Below are 19,855 nucleotides of genomic sequence, written 5' to 3'. Positions count from 1 at the left end.
TGGGACCAGATGCCATGATCTTATTTTTCTGAATGTTGAGCTTTAAGCCAACTTTTGCACTCTCCTCTTTCACTTATATCAACAGGCTTTTTAGTTCCTCTTCACTTTCTGCCGTAAGGGTGGTGTCATCTATATATCTGGAGTTATTGATATTTCTCCCGGCAATCTTGATTCCAGCTTGTGCTTCTTCCAGCCCAGCTTTTCTCATGATGTACTCTGCATATAAGTTAAATAAGCAGGGTGACAATATACAGCCTTGATATATTCCTTTTCCTATTTGGAACCAGTCTGTTGTTCCATGTCCAGCTGTAACTGTTGCTTCCTGACCTGCATATAGGTTTCTCAAGAGGCAGGTCAGGTGGTCTGGTATTCCCATCTCTTTCAGAATTTTCCACAGTTTATCGTGGTCCACACAGTCAAAGGCTTTGGCATAGTCAATGAAGCAGAAATAGATGTTTTTCTGGAACTCTCTTGCTTTTTTGATGATCCAGTGGAGGTTGACAATTTGATCTCTGGTTCCTTTGACTTTTCTAAAACCAGCTTGAACATCTGGAAGTTCACATTTCATGTACTGCTGAAGCCTGGCTTGGAGAATTTTGAGCATTACTTTACTAGCGTGTGAGATGAATGCAATTGTGTGGTAGTTTGAGCATTCTTTGCCATTGCCTTTCTTTGGGATTGGAATGAAAACTGACCTTTTCCAGTCCTGTGGCCACTGCTGAGTTTTCCAAATTTGTTGGCATATTGACTGCAGCACTTTCACAGCATCATCTTTCAGGATTTGAAAGACCTCAACTGGAATTCCATCACCTCCACTAGCTTTGTTCGTAGTGATGCTTTCTAAGGCCCACTTGACTTCACATTCCAGGATGTCTGGCTCTAGTGAGTGATCACACCATCGTGATTATCTGAATCGTGAAGCTCTTTTTTGTACTAGTGTGTATTCTTGCCACCTCTTCTTAATATCTTCTGCTTCTCTTAGGTCCATACCATTTCTGTCCTTTATCGAGCCCATCTTTGCATGAAATCTTCCCTTGGTATCTCTAATTTTCTTGAAGAGACCTCTAGTCTTTCCCATTTTATTGTTTTCCTCTATTTCTTTACATTGATCGCTGAGGAAGGATTTCTTATCTCTCCTTGCTATTCTTTGGAACTCTGCATTCAGATGCTTATATCTTTCCTTGCAGATGGTGATTGCAGGCATGAAATTAAAAGATGCTTACTCCTTGGAAGGAAAGTTATGACCAACCTAGACAGCATATTAAAAATCAGAGACATTAGTTTGTCAAATGGAAACCTGTCTAGTTTTTTGTTGATGATGGAATTCCAGTTGAGCTATTTCAAATCTTGAAATATGATGCTGTGAAAGTGCTGCACTCAATATGCCAGCAAATTTGGAAAACTCAGCAGTGACCACAGGACTGGAAAAGGTCAGTTTTCATTCCAATCCCAAATTCTGTCTAGTCAAGGCTTGGTTTTTCTAGTAGTCATGTATGGATGTAAGAGTCGGACTATAAAAAAAAGCTGAGCACAAAATTGATGCTTTTGAACTGTGGAGTTGGAGAAGACTCTTGAGTGTCCCTTGAACTGCAAGAGAGCCAACCAGTCCATCCTAAAGGAAATCAGTCCTGGGTGTTCATTGGAAGGACTGATGTTGAAGCTGAAACTCCAATATTTTGGCCATGTGATGCGAAGAGCTGACTCATTTGAAAAGACCCTGATGTTGGGAAAGATTGAAGGCAGGAGGAAAAGGGGGCGACAGGATGAGATGGTTAGATGGCATCACCAACTCAATGGACATGAGTTTGGGTAAACTCCAGGAATTAGTGAGGGACAGGGAGGTCTGGCGTGCTGTGGTTCATGGGGTTGCAAAGAGTCAGACACGACTGAGCCACTGAACTGAACTGAATAGATACACAGATGTAGAGGAAGGACTTGTGAACTCAGCTGGAGAAGGAGAGGGTGGGAAGAATTGAGAGAGTGGCATTGAAACATAGCCACTACCATATGCAAAATAGCTAGCTAGTGGGAAGTTGCTATATAATATAGGGAGCCCAGCATGGAGCACTGTGACGACTTAGAGGGTGGGATAGCGGGAAGTGGGAGGCAGGCTCACCCAGAGTGGATAATATACTTATGGCTTATTTGTGTTGTTGTATGAGGAAAACCAACCAAACATTGTAAAGCAATGATTCTTCGATTAAAAATAAATAAATACTGTCTGAAAACTATCATTCAACACATCTGTACTGTCATCTAAAGCTATATGGGATCATCTTCTATTCCTAGTTATTTTTCCACTATAAGTGCTTAGAAATGTCATTAAAGGTTTTGAAAATATGATTTTAATAGCCACAAAGTATTGTTTAAAATATCATACATAAATAATGAAATTTCAGTCTCAACATAGAAACATAATACCAAAAAAGGTTTCCATTTTAAACTAAAGCTTGCATTTTAATTCAGCTTAATGATAATTCCTCTGACGATCTAAAATTCTTAGGAAAAATAAATTATGTGGAGTCCTTCTTGCTTTCATCTGTTATGCCTTATTGTCATTTATTTCTAAGGACTCTTGGACTTTTGACATTTTTGCCTTTGACTGTAATTTTTGACTGAGATAAAATCTTAAATTTAGGTGTGAAGAATGTCAAGAAGCAGTCTTGTAAGTGTGAATCACTCAGTCATGTCCAGTTATTTGTGACCCATGGACTGTAGCCCACCAGGTCCTCTGTCCAGAGAATTTTCCAGGCAAGAATATTGGAGTGGGTAGCCATTCCTTTCTTGAGGGGATCTTCCTGGCCTAGGGGTCAAACCCAGGTCTCCTGGATTGCAGGCAGATTCTTTACTATATGAACCACCAGAGAACCCTGACCCTGGTGGACATGGATGTAAAAATCCTCAAAAGAATATTAGCAAACCAAATTGATGAATACATTAAAGAATCATACACTATGATAAAATGTAAATCATGCCTTCAAGCATGATTTATTATCCGCACATCAATCACTGTGATATACAATATGAGCAAAATTAAGAATAAAATCACATGATCTTCTCAATAATTGCAGCAAAAGCTTTCGACAAAGGGTAACATCAATTTTGATACAATCTCTCAGTACAGTGGTTATACATGGAACATGCCAAAGGGTATATAAGACAAGCCCACAGCTAACATCCAACTTAGTGGCAAAGAGGTGAAAAGTGACAGTGAAGTCTGTCGGTTGTGCCCGACTCTTGGCGACCCCCCTACCAGGGATTTTCCAGGCAAGAGTACTGGAGTGGGTTGCCATTTCCTTCTCCAGGGGATCTTCCCAGCCCAGGGTTCGAACCTGCGTCTCCCACATTGTAGGCAGACGCTTTACCATCTGAGCCAACGGGGATTTTCCTAAAAGATCAGGAAAGAACAAGGATGTCCACTCTCAACAGTCTTGTTCAACATAGTAGTGGAAGTGTCCTACCCTGAGTAACTAGGCGAGAAAAGGAAATTAAAGGCATCAGATTAAAGGAACAGATGAAGTTACACTGTCATATTCGATTACGACAGGATTTATATGAAACCATAAAAACTCCACCAGTAACAACCATTAAAACTAATAAACTCAGCAATATAGCAAGATATGAACAATCAGAGAGAGAACAAAACAGTCCCATATACAAATGCACCCCCCCAAAAAAATACTGAAATAAATTTAACCGAGGGGCAGAAACACATGTACAGTCATGGGCTCCAAGACATAGAGTCTGGGTTCAAATCCCAGCTCATCTGCTGACCTGCAGTGTGACCCCAGGGCAAATCACACAATGATCTGAGTCTCAACATATTCAACTGTAAAATGGACACAAACCCAGTATCTCCTCCCAGGGCTGTGAAACTCCAAGGAAATGCTTATTTAGGCCCAGGGGTTGGAGTGTCTCCAGGAGCCTCTCCTTGTATGAAATTCCTCTAGAACTGGGCTCTCCTGATCCTGTGGGTGAGGGTCAAGGGTAGAGCCTGGGAACCAAATGGGACTGGACAAGGACGAGGACAAAAAAATACTAGTTCTGTGTCGATGAGGGAAGCCACCTCCTTTCCAGATCTCAGAGTGGGGCCTGCACTGAGGGCCCGGGGGATGCACAATCAGAAGTGATAACTCCGAACCCCCCACAGCAGGGACGGAGCCTTCCTGACAAGAACCTTCTCTCTGGTCCAGGCTCCAGTGTGATGTGGTGCTGCTCCCTGAGTTCTCCATGTCTCCACCAGGCAAAAAGCTCTCAGGAGCTGGAGGTCTATTAAACCACAGGTGCCTGAGAGTCAGAATGACACAAGGACTAACAACATTGAAAATTAGCTATATTTTAAAAAAATGACAGAAGTACAGATGAGGCAGGGGATGAGAAGCAGAAGGATTGACTACCTCTCGAGCCTTTAGCAGAAATATCTCCACACCAGCTCAGCAGAGCCCACAGGAGGAAAATATAATGGAAAAGCAGGCTATGGGTATATCTCTACATTGCTGGACTCAGAGACCCAAGTCCCAATCCACCAACATTGTTCTGCGTATCCAGACACGGAGAGGAAGAAACACAGACCTTGCCTTAGGAAGTCTCAGCCAGACTTAATATTGGGGTGCTGAGCATGGTCACATGGTCACTATGGACTCAGACCCTCCTCCATGCTCACATCCTCTGTTCTCACAGAAACATACACGGTTCACTACAGAGAACCCTCTGAGGGTACTTGTGTATACTAGAGACTGGCAATGGTGAAATGCAAAGAGAAGACACAGAAATGGAAACATGCCTCTGGGGTGCTCTACGAATTAAGAAATTCTGAAGTTCTTGATACTTGGCATTTTAAAAAAAGCTTCTTAATATGTAAACCCAGAAAGGACACTTCCAGGAGAAAGAACAAAGGAATCGTCCCTTTGGGAAAATTTGGTATCCATATGGAAAAGTAAGTTGGATCCCTACCTCACAAAACACCACCAAACCAATTAGACACACACTAAGAACCAACATGGCATCTGGCCCATGACTTCATGGGAAATAGATGGGGAAACAGTGTCACACTTTATTTTTTGGGGCTCCAAAATCACTGCAGGTGGTGATTGCAGCCATGAAATTAAAAGATGCTTACTCCTTGGAAGGAAAGTTATGACCAACCTAGATAGCATATTCAAAAGCAGAGACATTACTTTGCGGACAAAGGTCCATCTAGTCAAGGCTATGGTTTTTCCAGTGGTCATGTATGGATGTGAGAGTTGGACTGTGAAGAAAGCTGAGCGCCGAAGAATTGAAGCTTTTGAACTGTGGTGTTGGAGAAGACTCTTGAGAGTCCCTTGGACTGCAAGGAGATCCAACCAGTCCATTCTAAAGGAGATCAGCCCTGGTCTTTCTTTGGAAGGAATGATGCTAAAGCTGAAACTCCAGTACTTTGGCCACCTCATGCGAAGATTTGACTCATTGGAAAAGACCCTGATGCTGGGAGGGATTGGGGCCAGGAAGAGAATGGAACGACGGAGGATGAGATGGCTGGATGGCATCACCAACTCGATGGATGTGAGTTTGAGTGAATTCCAGGAGATAGTGATGGACAGGGAGGCCTGGCATGCTGCGATTCATGGGGTCGCAAAGCGTCGGCCACGACTGGGCGACTGAACTGAACGGAACTGAAGAACCAACAATTGAAAGAAAAACTTTACAAAATTTCGAACAATTTTTGATGAAGGAATATCTTTTCTTTAAGTTGAGGTATTGTTGATTTACAATAATTTGTTTAAGGTGTACAGCAAAGTGATTCACTGATTTAGCCTCTCAGGTGCTTCCTTGGACAAAATTCATTCCCTTTGGGAGGCCCGTGTGCCATGCCCTCAACTCAGAACAGCTAAGAATCCTGAATACGCAAAGCAGCATGTGGTGGTGCTTGTGGGGGTTTTTAGACTGAATAAATTATTCTAACATGATACAAGAAACAAGCCCAGAGGTTAGGAGAGGATCTCCAAACCTATCTTCAAACAGGAGGCCCGGCTCCCTTGAATGTGGGTGAAACAGCGCTTGGGAAGGGAAGAGGTGTGTCATGAATATTGTGCCTGCAGAGGACAAAGTGATGAGTAGAGAGGATGCGGGGCATGTCCCAGGACACTGAGCACAAAGACACAGTGACTAGACTCTCAGCCCTCCTCTCGGGGTATCGCACTGTCTCCACCTCAGATAAGGGAAAAGCAGCTCACGTGTGTCCTGGAGAGTATGGTCACATGACCTGGCCCTGGCCAATCGGTGTGTTCTATCCCCTCTGGCCACCGTGATTGGCTCAGGACTGGTGCGATGACCAATCGGGGCCCAGGGCCAGGCCTCACGCAAGAATCAAGGGAAGAGGAGCTGGCCTTCTGCCAGAAGGGGTGGGGCTGGGTGAGGTCAGGCTACAGCAGTGGGAGGGGCATGAGGTCAGCCTGGGGTGGTTGGCGGCCTTCCTGAGCCCATCAGGGCAGAGCTGCTGGCCTGAGAATGAGGCCGCTGCTGAGCCCAGGGGTTGAGAGTGCCGGTTCCTGCTGTGGTCCCAGAGCTCCACCTGAAAGCGGAAGGAAGCCGTCTGCCTGTGAGTCCTCTCCTGCTTGTCTGAACCACGCTGACATGAGACATGTAGGGACCCTCCCTCAGTTTGCAACATGTTACATCCATTGATGTCCTTTCAGTGCCTCGCTTGAAACTCAGTTCATGAGCTCCTTTGTCTGCATCGCGGCCCACCTGGCTGCCACGGGAGGGATACAGCTGACAATGAATCCAAAGCTCATATCTCACAGCCGGGAATCTGTGTATAAAGGACCTGATTATTCACGCTGTAGAGGCAGTAGTAGGTTCCAGGGATCCGTAACCAGGGCTTGAGTCAAAGTGACTCCACAGCTGTTTTAATGCCTAGGGAGGGTTCTGGCTATAGTGGGGGTGTGGTGAATCTCCTGAGGTTCTGAAGGCCCCCTGTGTGCAGGTTCATGGTGCAGAGAGAAGAGAAGGCGGAGTCCTTCCCTGGAGGTGGTCACAGCTCATGGACGAGCCAGACAGGCAGGCAGGGCACGATAGCACCTGAGCTGCCTTCATGAGTGAATGGTGTGGGGGCAGAGGAAGAGCATCAGGTCTGCTCCCTTATGTGGTGCCCAGGGCAGGTTGTCACCAGAGTAAACACTTACTATGGTGATGACCATCACTCCTGTCTGCAAAGGGTTTACACTGTGTGTGTCTACATCTGAGCAGTCAGGCCGTTTCTAAACTACACTGGCCATGGGCATTGCCTCTCCTTAGAACTTGATATGTTTCATCTCTTCCTTACTGAACATTCATTGCCAAGAGGGTTTTTGGGCCACAAGGATATTGGGTTGTTCTCTAGCTTTGTCTGATGAGGAATGCTTTTCCAGTTGTTGGTGTGGTTTGTTTTTCCAGCTCTCTTTCCTGGCTTATTTTGTGAATTTGTTTCTGCCAGAGGAAGAGCTTCGGATCTGCCTTCTGGCTGAGATGTGACACTTACAACAGCAGCACTGACCTGGATATCATGACCATATTTGCCAAAAGGGCTTTGTTTTGCAGAAGACATCTTGAAAGTACCTACACTGTCCTTTCAAATACCCAAAGGCTATTTGAAATGAAATAAAAAACAAGAACTCTCAAGTTTAGTCTTATAATATGTGGGGAGTCAGAAAAATCACCCGGAGAAGGGAAACACTACCCACTCCAGTATTCTGGCCTAGAGAATTCCTTGGAGTGTATAGTCCATGGGGTCGCAAAGCATCAGACAAAATAGGATGACTGAACACCAACAGCCATGAAGTTTCACCATTTGTCAAAAAGAGATACCAACAGTATTTGCACGACTGTGTGCATGTTCAGTTGCTCATTCGTGTCCAACTCTTTGCAGCCCTGTGGACTGTAGCACCCAAGATCCTCTATCCATGGAATTTTTCAGGCAAGAATACTGAAATGGGTTGCCATTTCCTCCTCCAGGGGATCTTCCCCACCCAGGGATTGAACCCAGGTCTCCTGCGTTTCCTGCATTGGCTGGCGGGTTCTTTTCTGCTGAACCACCTGGGAAACAAGTCAGTACATCACTGGGTTATCCTAAAGTACTTAACTTAGAGTCTGGCACTCAGGTCATTCTCACTGGTGATGTGAATATTCAGTCATATCATTATTGCTCATATGATAATGGAATGGCCATGCTCACAAAGGAGAAAGAATAGCCTTTCCAAGTCCATTTAAATCCTTCACCACACATACTTCTTTAAAACTTCTGACTTTGAAATAAACATCAAGCATAAAGACATTGGTTATGGCTACCAGGAAAGATCGAGTTGTACTAATCAGTGACGAGGCTTCTTCCAGTTCCAACATGCATGCGTTGTTTCCCCAGCACCACCCAGCTCTTCTGTGACAGCAGCTGGGGGTCCTGCAACTTAACTCAGTGTGGACACTGCCTATCTGGGGGTAGTTCCAGACCCCACAGGTTAAAGGCCCAGCCCTACAAGACCCTCCCCCCACTCCAACCATCATTTGCAAGCCCAGATTGTCACCTGCGCTCTGACCCACCGGCTACCCGTTCAGAGGTTCTAATGACTTTGGGTTCTATTAATTTGTCGAGTGGTCACAGAACTCAGAGAAACATGTTGCATAGTAGATCACAGCCTTATTGTAAAAGGTAATAAACTCAGGAACAGCAGATGGAGGGGGATACACAGGACAAGGTGTGTGTGTGGGAGGCACGGAACTTCACACTCTCCGAGCCTCACTTTCCCCAAATTTGCATGTGTTCATCAACACAGAAGCTGTCGAGGCTCTGTTTGGGGGTTTTTATGGAGGAGTCATCACACAAGCACAATTGATTAAATCACTGGCTGTTGGTGATTGCTTCAAGCAGAAGCCCTTCTGGCTTTCCCAGACATGGTGGGCGGGGGCAGGGGAGGGACTGAAAGTTCCAATCCTCTAACCATGTGCTTAGTTACCCTGGCAAGCAGCACCCCTCTTTGGAAAGCAGGCCCTCTTTGAAAAGTCACCTCATTCACCTAATAAGAGACACCTTGTCTGCTCTCCCCACTTAGGTAATTCCCAGAGTTTTAGGAGCTCTGTGCCAGGACCGGGGGACAAAGGCCAAAAATGTATTTCTTATTATTAATACAAATCACAAAGTCACAGTGACCCCAAATTTCAGTGATAATTTGATTCTATAGCCTTAAAAGTTTTTCAGCGGTTGATTGGACCTTTTTTTAAAAAAACTTTGGGGCCACATCTCGAGGCATGCAGTGATCTTAGTTCCCCAGCCAGGGATTGTACCCACACTCCCTGCATTGGAAGGCAGAGTGTTAACCGCTGGACCACCAGGGAAGTCCCTGATTGGGCCCTTTTTAGGTGAAACTGTTATCGTGGCATTAACTAAATGGTTTAAGATTTCAAAAAGCTGGAGCTGAGCATGAGCCATCTTCCTGTGGTGTCTTCAGATCATTACCGATTTTTCCATGGCTCCTGCAATCCCGAGCTTTGCCCTGAGATGAGTCAGGCCCCAGGAAGCCTGTTGCCTGCCCCTGCTGGAGACCAGAGTCTCTTCAGGGGCCGGCTGGGCACAGGCAGCGTGCGTGGTGTGTGCGGGTCCACACCAGCCCGATTAGCGGAGAGATGTCTGGGATGACTCATTCCCGGGTGTGCTCTGATTCCAAGAAGTGAGAGGGTTTGGGGAACAAGATAGCCTCGGAGAGAGCCCAGCCACACGACCTTGCCCACTGTGAGACAAACTTGGGGCTTATGCGTGCTTCCCCAGGGAGAAAGAAATCCACGGATTCCACTGGATCCTCAAACAATGACCCCCAAAAGATGAAGAGTCTTAAAGTGGGATTTCTCAGCCTTGGTGTTGTTGGCGTTTAAGATCTTGCAGCATTCATAAATGCAACTGAAAATGTCCCCAGATGTCACCAGTGTCCCCTGGGCCCAAACGTGAGGGCCAGCTGGACAGGCTGGACCAGGAGCAGGGATGAATGAAATGAAAGTTGCTCGGTCGTGTCTAACTCTTGGCACTCCATGGGCTACACACAGTCAATGGAATTCTCCAGGCCAGAATACTGGAGTGGGTAGTCTTTCCCTTCACCAGGGGATCTTCCCAACGCAGGGATCGTACCCAGGTCTCCTGCACTGCAGGCAGATTCTTTACCCGCTAGCCCCAAGGGAGGCCCAAGGGAAGCCCAGGAGCAGGGGTAGGGGGATGCAAAAGGACAGTGAAGCAAGAGGAATGGGGGCAGATAAGCAAGTCTGCCCTCCTGAAATGTCTGCTGGCCCGGTCGTCTGCAGTTCTGACTGGGCAGGGTGTGGAGGTCACAGAGGCTCAGAGGTGTGTGACCCCCTTTGCTCCCCCTGGGCCAGCAGGTGTGTGAGGCTGAGCCGCTCCGAGGCAACATGGGCTTCGAGCCCCACACAGATGGGGCCTCTGTGTGCAGCGTGAGACTTTCTCCCGAGTCAGGAGGTTTATTGTTGAGAAGACATCCCATGATGACCAGGGGAAGACTGGCCTGGATGAGGTAGCGGTCGATTGGTGGATCTTAGGGACACAGAACATTGAGTGTCCCAGGTGGGGCTTCTGATACCGACGACCACAAAGTGGGGTGGCAGGAAGGCTTAAAACAATACTAATTGATTCTCTCCCAGTTCTGGGGGCCAGAAGTCTAAAGTCAAGGGTCAGCAGGACTGGGCCCCCTGACCTGGGCTCTGGAGGAGCATCACTCCCAACTCTTCCAGTTTCTGGGGCTCCAGGTGTTCCTGGGTTTGTGGCCACATCCCCCCAGCCTCCGCTTCCTCCTCACACGGCCTCCTTCTCTCTGTGTGTCTCTCCTCTTCTTATAAAGACACCCATCATCCTGCACAAGGCCCACCTAATCCACTGTAACCTTATCTAACTTGATTTCATCGGCAAAGACCCCATTTCCAAAAAAAGGCCCCCCGGCAAATATGGGGAGTTGGGATGTGGGTGTCTCTTTTGGAGGGCATCATTCGTCCCGCCACAAAGCTGAGCCTTTACACACGAGCGGTTATCCCAGGAATGGGGGGAGCTCACACGGGACCCCTCGAGTACAGCCATGGGTGGGGGAGGCACAGCACGTGGTTGGAGGGCTGAGAAGGGCAGGTGGTCTGGCGGGGACCAAGCCTTGGCCTGGCTGCCTCGGTGTAGGGTCCGGGGTGTGCACGGAAGCCCCTGAGGTCATCAAGATGCAGGTTCTGACTTTTAGCAGGTCTAGGAGTGCCCCACAGTGCGCTTCTCACCTGCTCCCAGGGTGTATAAACTGATGACCCTGGTCCATGCTTAGAGGTGCGAGGAGCATGCAGGCCTGTTTCCCAGGAGCTGTCAGAAACTTCCCAAGGAAGGCCCCCCCCGTACAGTGTCCACGCAAGTCCCCGATCCCCTGTCCAGTGCCCCAGAGGTACCCCAGACAGAGACCTGTACACAACACTGGGTGCCCGGGCCAGGAACCCAGTGGAGGGGGAAGTGGTGGGTCTGGAAGAAACGTGCTCATAACTTTGCGTATAGGACAGATGGAGGCTGAGCCTGGCCGACTGGCTGTGACCACAGGTGATCCACTTGCCCCCCACCCTCTGCCAGGCACCGTGGGCCCAGAGGAACTCAGCTTAAAAATTGCTTCCCCAGCCACCCACAAGAGGGGCCCTCCTTGTCAAATTAGGATCTGACACCTTGATCCAGAAGACGGCCCCCAAAGTCAGTTTCACACATGAAGGTCCAGGAGGGGTGTCATGTCAGAGACCCCTTGGACAGTAGACAGGATGGAAATGGTGGGGAAAGGTCCTGGAGGCAGGAGGCCCAGCATGTCAGAGACCCCTTGGACAGCAGACAGGATGGAAATGGTGGGGAAAGGTCCTGGAGGCAGGTGGCCCAGGCCTGCCTTCTGCAGAAGCACCTCTTCCGCCCAGCCCCGACTGCTCTGTCCCTCCGATGGCGGTGGGGTTAGCAGCCAGGGTTCCCAGGAAACGGACAAGAGCAGCTTGTGGCCAACGTGTTTCCTTGTAACTGAAACCCATCAGCATTTTTCAAGTGTGAACTCAAAGCCAGGGCATTATTTATGTTCACTGGTAATTGCCGAAAAGGCCACACAGGAAACTCCTGGCTGTGTACTGGGGGTGACCGAGGCCCGCACCTCCCTGATGTTGAACTTGACTCCAGATTTGGCAGAATTGTTAAGGCCGCAGACACGTGAACCCTACAAGGTCAGTTTGCTTTCAAGCTGCCTTTCAGGGCTCGCCACCGCACCCCAGGGCTGGCAGGCTGTAGTTTCTCCTCATTCCTCCCCGGAGCTGGTGTGGGCCGTGGCGGTATCTGTTTCCCATCTTCGTGGATATTGTTTTTTAAAAGCAAGCGAGCAACTGCCTGCTGGAGGATGGGAGCTGCCTCCACACCAGACTCCAGAATGGCTGGTCAGGCGGTGAGGGTACCTGAGCTCCCAAGGAGACTCAGACCCCGCACGGCCCCTCTGAGGCCACGTGTGTGGGTCCAGACCCAGCCTGGCCACTTCCTGGGGGCTGAGCAGCCTCAGGCAAGTGGCTTCCCCACTTGAGACCTTGGTTTTTCCATCTTAGAATGGAGGGGCGTTCATCTGCTGGGGCATGGGGAGGGTTGCCATGGACATGGGACAGGGGAGAGGGGGATGTTTCTTGCAGTTTCCAGCTGAGGCCTTGTGGGCATGAGCTGGTGTCTGAGCCAGTTCCTAGACATGGCTGTGTGGTGATGAGCATGGAGTTGAGGGGCAGGGGTCCCTCCTCATAGCCTGGACATTGGGGTGGGGGTTCTCGACTTGGAGGCACCTCAAGTCTAATTTCAACAACTCCGTATGTAAGGATAATGCAGCAACAGATGTTCTCGGGGACTTGTCAGCCTGGATGCAAAGCCCCATCCCTACCCCACCTTCTGTGGGCATCCTGACCTGGCTTGTGGTACAGGGGTCAGATCCCTTTACTGAGGGAAGGAACTGAGGCTCTGAGAGGTGGGGCAAGGAGATCAAGGCCGCTGGGCCGGACGGGTAGAGCCAGCACTTGAACCTGGGTGCTGGGTCCTCATGTCAAGACTCTTCGTCCTAAACAATGAGAACTGGACTATAGAGAGTGCTGAGTACCAAATAATTGATGCTTTTGAACTTTGGAGTTGGAGAAGACTCTTGAGAGTCCCTTGGACTGCAAGGACATCAAACCAGTCAATCCTAAAGGAAATCAACCCTGAATATTCATTGGAAGGACTGATGCTGAACCTGAAGCTCCAGTACTTTGGCCAACTGGTGTGAAGAGCTGACTCATTGGAAGACCCTGATGCTGGGAAAGATCGAGGGCAGGAGGAAAAGGGGGTGTCAGAGGATGAGATGGTTGGATGGCATCACTGAGTCCATGGACATGAGTTTGAGTGAGCTCTGGGAGGTGGTGAAGTACAGGGAAGCCTGGTGTGTTGCAGTCCATGGGGTCTCCAAGAGTTGGATGTGACTTAGTGACTGAACAACAACAAAATGTGGTCTTCAGCCGCCATCTCACTCCTACCCCCAGGCTTAATGCCTATGCCATGAGCCTCTCCTACAGTGAGGTTTCAGGGGCCATTGTCTAGTCCCGAAGCTATTCATATCTCTATTCATAATTCCACCATTACACATTCATTTCTTTGGCCATAACGTTTTTATATCTCTTGAGTCTTAAGTGCTGAGGCTTTTATACACCCCACCTGGCTTCCTTTGGGCCTCTCTTGGTTTTGTGGAAGCGTACTTGTTATAAACTGGAGAAGGAAATGGCAAAGTTATAAAGTGAATTCTGGACATGTTATAAGAGTCTTGTCTTTAAAGTTCCCAAGGACGGCTCTTCCCGGTCCCAGGTAGTCGGGCTGACATCTGTGCTCCTCTGGTTGCGGTTGTGACATCCTCCCATGTCTCTAGGCCAGTTGTGTGCCAGAGTCAGCTCTTTCTGGTTCATTGGGAATTCTGCCAGCTGGGTGTTAACCCTTTGGTACATGAAACAGGCCACGGCGGGAGTATTTACACCACGGAAATTGGCAAATGATGTAGCTACAGATCAGAGTTGGTTTTTCTTCCTGGAGAGCAGGGGGTTGGGCAGGGGGCTGCATACGTTATCAGCGTGCCCCTGCTGTGTGGCCACGTGTCTCCTTTTCCTGAAGAGGTCAAGTGTCTTCAAACGTGTCTGTTGTATTTTCGCTTCTCGTTATGACACTTTTTTATTTCTGCCCATTCTGTTTGGTTCTCTTCCAAGTTGGCTGTGTGATTTTCTTTAATGGTTTCCTGTCCTGTGCAGGACCTTTCTATCTTGAGGTTTATTTCTCTAAATAAGGTGAGCTTAGCTGATTGATTAGATTTATTATCCATCAAATCCTCTCAGAATCCCAAAGCTGAGGGGGTCACTTCTGCTGGTTCTCCTCCAGCTGTCTTTCATCCTGGTGTGCCTGGTGTTCTTCCACAATGGCGCCACCCTTCCATAACCCGTGGGGCAGTTCCCAAGCCTGGGAAGAAGGTGTCCTTATCCAGAAAGACTTGGCACTTGCATTCTCCACTCATCTGAGGGTGTTATGGATAGGATCACCTTGAACCAGGGTGACATGCCTGGACCCACCGGGGTCCTCACCCGCTCCTTCTCCTGCTCAGCACCAGAACCACCTTCCTTGTAATTCCCGCGGCTGGAGAAGGGAGGTGGTTTCTGGGTCACCTGAAAGTGTCGTCTCCTGGGAGTCCAGCTCCATGGGGAGGGAGGGGTCTTCTGTTAGACTCCTCCTCTTGGGCAGTTGCTCCTCTGGGCCTTCTCAGGTCTTCAGCAACTTGAAGGCGTGACACTTTTTTGTTGTTGTTGTTTTCCATGAGAGTGTGGATCTGAGTAACCTACCCACCAATCATCAAAGCAGTACTGTGAATGAATACATGTCTTTTATTCCTTCAACAAGCCAGGCCTTGGGAGCCAGACCCTATGCCAAAGCTGAGGGGTAAATCCGCCCCAGCCAGTCCTGCAGCCCCAGCTCCCTCAGAGACCGCGTTCTGGGTCCTGGCTCACTGGAGACAGTCGAGGGTACCATGTCCAGGATGTGTAGAAGGCATGCTTATGCCAGCGCCCCATGTGACTGCTCCTCCTGGGCGGTGCAGACGTGGTCAGCAGAAACCACGGTGCAGAAATGCCTCCCTGCAGACCCTTGCCCAGGGACTGAGCACTTTTCTGTCCCCTTCGGGAGCCGTCCAGGTGGAGGGCAGGCGTGAGGAAGTCAGGGTCAGCCCCCAGTGGCAGTCCCAGCCTGCCCCCTCGTCCACGAGTATTAAAATGAACCCGAGGATGCTGCCAGAGGTTGGGGAAGGACTGCAGGAGCATCGTCAGCCAGCACACAGTAGGAGCTCAGCAGGACTGTCCCCCCAGCCCCCTGGATCACTCAGCAAATATCATCAACCAAGGCTCCCGTGAGATGTTCAAGTGACCCAGAAAGGGCCCCTGTCTTCCAACTCCGGGAACTGGAAAGAGGGTGGTCCTGGAGCCGATCAGGAGAAGGAGGGGGTGAGGCCCACCCCGTGCCAGACGCTCTCCCTCTTGGGGGACCCGTCGGTCACCTAAGCAGACAGACCCAGCCTGGAACCAGCATTCCAGCTCACACCCATGCGGGACCCCGGTGCCAACAGGAAGAGCAGGCAGGACCCAGGGCTGCCAAGAATGCACCCGGTCATTAGGGACTGACCAGGCATCACGTGCCTTCAACACATTTGCGGAGAACACGACCTCTCCCACAGAGCAGCCCTGGCATCAGAGACCCTCCGAGTGATGGTATTATCCTTGGAGCTGAGGAAGCCGAGGGCATAGCGGGGAAGTTGACCAGGCCCCTGTGGTGGTCAGAAGTCCAGCCCAGGCCTCCCACTGGGGCTCCGCGGCTTCCTGGCCCGGCGGTGCTCGGGAGTCATCCTGATTGTCCCTGCCGTGCACACACGCTCCCCACAGCTCCTGCTGCACCATGAGCCGGGGAGGGGTGCACACACAGGATGCCGTGGGGGCGCCCCCACCACCCTCGGGCCTGAGACTCGGCACCCCTAATTCCCTGATGGCAGTGACGGGGCCCTCTGGGGTGGGTGGCAGCTGTGGGGTCAGGGTGGGCTGGGGAGGTGTGCTGCCCAGGAGCCCTCTGGGGGCAGCTAGGGACCCCAGGCTCGGCCTCACTGAGGCCAACCTTCGAACAATCTAGGTGGCTGCCCTTCAGCAGAGATGGGTGACCGTGACGCACAACACACTGGCTCAGGCAATCATGGGGACGAAGAGGGAACCTTGGCATCCTAGACCACCAGGAATCCCCCACAGGGACGTTTTTGCTTGCCCTGTGATTGCCTTCTTCCTTCTAAAAGGAAAGTGCCAGGAACGACTGTGGTGAGGTCGCTGTTCCAGTGAGTTGAGCCGGGAGCAGAGGTTTAACCCCGTCCAGTCTGCACTGGGCGAGCCTCCCCCCTCCCCTCCCCCACCTCGGACAGCACAGTCCTGGTCACTCTTCTGGGCCTTCTTGGCTCTTTAGGAACTTTAAGGTGTGGCGTTTGTTATTTCTTGTCTTGGTCCAGCATTTGGTGGCGGTCCATTGCAAGGGCCCTGACCCTGTCCCCTCCCCGAGCCCCTTGGCCCTCCCCATGCCCACGCCAAGGCTCGAGGCCCCTGCGGTTCTGTGGCCTCCAGACTCCCCACCCGAGGGGCCAGTCCGGACAGAAGCCACCGGTCTGGGGCTTCCAGCTGGGGGAGGGGACCAGCATCTTATTGTTTCTTCCTCCCGGGAACAGACTGCTGTCAGGCTAGGCACCAGGGTTTAAAACATCCTATATGTGTAAGAACGAGGACATCCCGTATGTCCACTGAGTCCCACGACCCTGTCCCGATCCTGCCAGATGTTTTTCTGGGAGGGACCCTGTTGCTCACGTAAACAGCTGAGCGTGTTTTCCCAGGGATGTGGCCTGGGCACTGCTTCATGACTAGTGTCGAGAGAAATCTCCATGGACTCGGAGGAATATATTTTGGGTCTTTGCGTGTGGTTGAACAGAGCACACAGAAAGAAATGGGAGCTGTAACAGGAAAGACGGGGTTGGCCGTGTGGGGCCATCCACGGTCATTCCCAGGGCCCCATGTGGTCATCCCCGCACCAGGAGCCCCCAGGCTAGAGGCATTGCTGCTTCTTGTCTCGGTGCCACAGGGCTTCCTATGGTAGGGGAAGCGGCTTCCAGCTTCTTTGCAAAGAGAGTCTGTGCAGGGGTAGTCTTAGCGGCCTCAAGGTCGTGGAGAGGTGGCATAGCCCCAGCCACGCGGTGGGCGGGGTTGCTGAGAGCACCAAGATCTCCCCCCAACTGTGAAGCAAGTCACGAATGGCAAAGATTTGCAGAGGAGCAATAGGTGGTCTCTGAGAGGCTGAGTCACTCGCCAGAGACAACACAGCAGCAGACTGGGACTCCGACCCAGGTCGTTTAAACCATGGCTCCCTCCTGTGCGCATCTGACCTGCCCCTTGAGGGCAGCAGGAAGATCTGGGCTCTCCTGGCCTGAGCGGCCATGCCTGCCTCCCTTCATCCATCCTGAGATGTGTCCATTCCCAAACCATGTGCTGTTTCCCCCAGCCCTGGGCCATCATGTCAGGCTCCAGGCTCCCTGCAGGTGAGCGCCACACCCACCAGCACACCTTGGAGCCCTGCTCATTTGGTCCCTGTGCCCGAGTGTCATCCTAACTGTCTTCTTAAGGCAGCCTTAGGACTGAAGTCCTGGAGCCCTGCTTCTTTGAAGCTCCCTGCACCAAGCCCAGTCAGGCTCTGCCCGGGGGCTTCATGACCAGTATGCTGGGCTGAGTGGTGGCCCCGAAAGCCATCCATCCTTCTGCAGCCCACAAAGATGACCTTATTCCGATGAAAAGTCTCGGCAGGAAGTAAGTTACTGACCACTGCACCAGATCACCCGGGACGCATGAGGACCCTAAATCCAATGACGGATATGCTTGGAAGAGAAGAGGGAATGATTTGAAGCACAGAGCCACCCAGGGAAGAAGGTTTGTGCAGATGGATGCAGAGGTTGGGGTGATGTGGCCACAAGCCCAGGGAGGCCTGGGGTCCCCCAGAGCTGGACCAGGCCAGAGGGACCCTCCCCTGGAGCCTCTGCCCACACCTTGATCACAGGTTTCTGACTCCAGACCTGGGGGCAAATGAGTTTGTGTTAAAACTGTCCAGTCTGTGGCCAGTGGCTGCAGCCACCCCTGGATACTGAGAGTGAACTTGCCGGCTCCAAGGTGAGAACAGTGGCAGGACCGGCCCCCCGCCCCACACACAGAGACACACAACCTTGTCATGAGGTTAAATGCGTTAATACGCACAGATGCCTGAATCAGGGACTGACACTTGGATCTTAGCCCCCTTCACCTCTTCCTCCTCGTCATCATCACTGTCATTGTTAGAGGCCCTCATCCACTCGTTCAGTGGACACGAGGTGCTCGTGCACGGCCCCAGTGTGTGCAGCGAGGCCAACAAGCTGGGAGGCTCCGCACAGGACTCACCCTGCCTGCTGGGTGAGTGGCCCGCACGGGCCTGTGCAGTGACACGGAGGCCCCGGGAGAGGCTGAATCCTCTGGTCGTGGGAGTCACGGGGGCCTCAGCATCAGAGGTGGAGGGGTGAGCCAGGTTCATCCACGGGGGTGCAGCCCTTCACTCAAAGTGGGGGAAGAATGCCATGTGTCACCCGGTGTCCGGGAGGCTCCCCTTGCCCTGGTGGGCTGTGGGCACAGCCTTGGATGACCAGGAGTCTGCACCTCAGTAGGGGCTGAGGCTGGCACTGAGTGAATCTTCAGTGAGGTTTTTTCCTTAAAAACCATCCTAAGTGACTTCGGCTCCATTGCTTTTTGCCAGAAACCTACAATGATCCCAAGAACTTTGTACACTCCAAGAGTGGTGACTGGATGTGGAGCCCAGCACAGACCCAAGTCAGTCCTGCCCTGAGTCCCACGGGCCAGCCACACCATCCCCCTTCCATGGCCTGGCTTTCTTCTGCCAGGACCTTCAGAATGGCGGAAAGGCAAGTGTGGCCTCAAGCTGGGGGTGCCCAGCGTGGGCTCCTAGCCCCTGGGAGTTCCCTTGGGACATCTGGTGGACCATAGTCCCCACTGCCGTCGGGCAGCTCTGTCTCGGGGAATGTTGTGTTTCTTTGCTTTTATTTGTGATGCAGCACTGCAGTTACTCTCGGGGCAATTGGGAAGTCTGCTGGTGTTACATGCTCCTGCCTTAGATGGGGAACATTATTGCTGCATTGACGCTGCTCACTCCCTACTGGGAATCTGTTAAACACAAACGGCAAGCAGAACAGAGAAAAACAGAAAAAGAAAAATGGAGAGTTGCTTAGTTGCTTCAGGTCTCACCTGTGATTAAGACTGTGTACAGCCTGCACATGAACCCGAGTTCCCACACCTGCCAGCTATAAGGTGCCAGGCCCTGATTTTAGAGCCCTAGCTTCACTAAGGAGTCACTGACAGATACAGTTTTTGTGTATTTCAGGTCTACATTGTGATGACTTGATGCCCATAGAACCATGGAATGATTGCCCAACATATGCATCGCGTCACACAGTTAACTCTGTGTGTGTGTATCTTTAATGTTCTTGTAATCCGTGGAGAAGGCAATGGCACCCCACTCCAGTACTCTTGCCTGAAGAATCCCATGGACGGAGGAGCCTGGTGGGCTACAGTCCCTGGGGTCTCTAAGAGTCCGACACGACTGAGTGACTTCACTTTCACTTTTCACTTTCATGCATTGGAGAAGGAAATGGCAACCCACTCCGGTGTTCTTGCCTGGAGAATCCCAGGGACGGGGGAGCCTGCTGGGCTGCTG

The 19,855-nt window shown here is 50.8% G+C and overlaps 1 protein-coding gene across 1 annotated transcript in view; it reads left to right on the top strand.

The window, feature by feature from the left end:
- Positions 1-6,398: 6,398 nt before the first annotated feature.
- The window catches only part of LOC109562545 (liprin-alpha-1-like), a 37,171-nt gene continuing 23,714 nt past the window's right edge, over positions 6,399-19,855 (top strand). Inside the window, exon 1 of the mRNA XM_070794919.1 lies at positions 6,399-6,577. The gene's annotated coding sequence lies outside the window, so the exon portion shown is untranslated. The remainder of the gene's footprint in view (positions 6,578-19,855) is intronic.

The sequence above is a fragment of the Bos indicus genome, chromosome 8 (genome assembly GCF_029378745.1).
Source record: "Bos indicus isolate NIAB-ARS_2022 breed Sahiwal x Tharparkar chromosome 8, NIAB-ARS_B.indTharparkar_mat_pri_1.0, whole genome shotgun sequence".
Classification (NCBI taxonomy): Eukaryota; Metazoa; Chordata; class Mammalia; order Artiodactyla; family Bovidae; genus Bos; species Bos indicus.
Note: the sequence above shows the minus strand (reverse complement) of the source record. Positions and strands in the feature narration are given on the sequence as shown.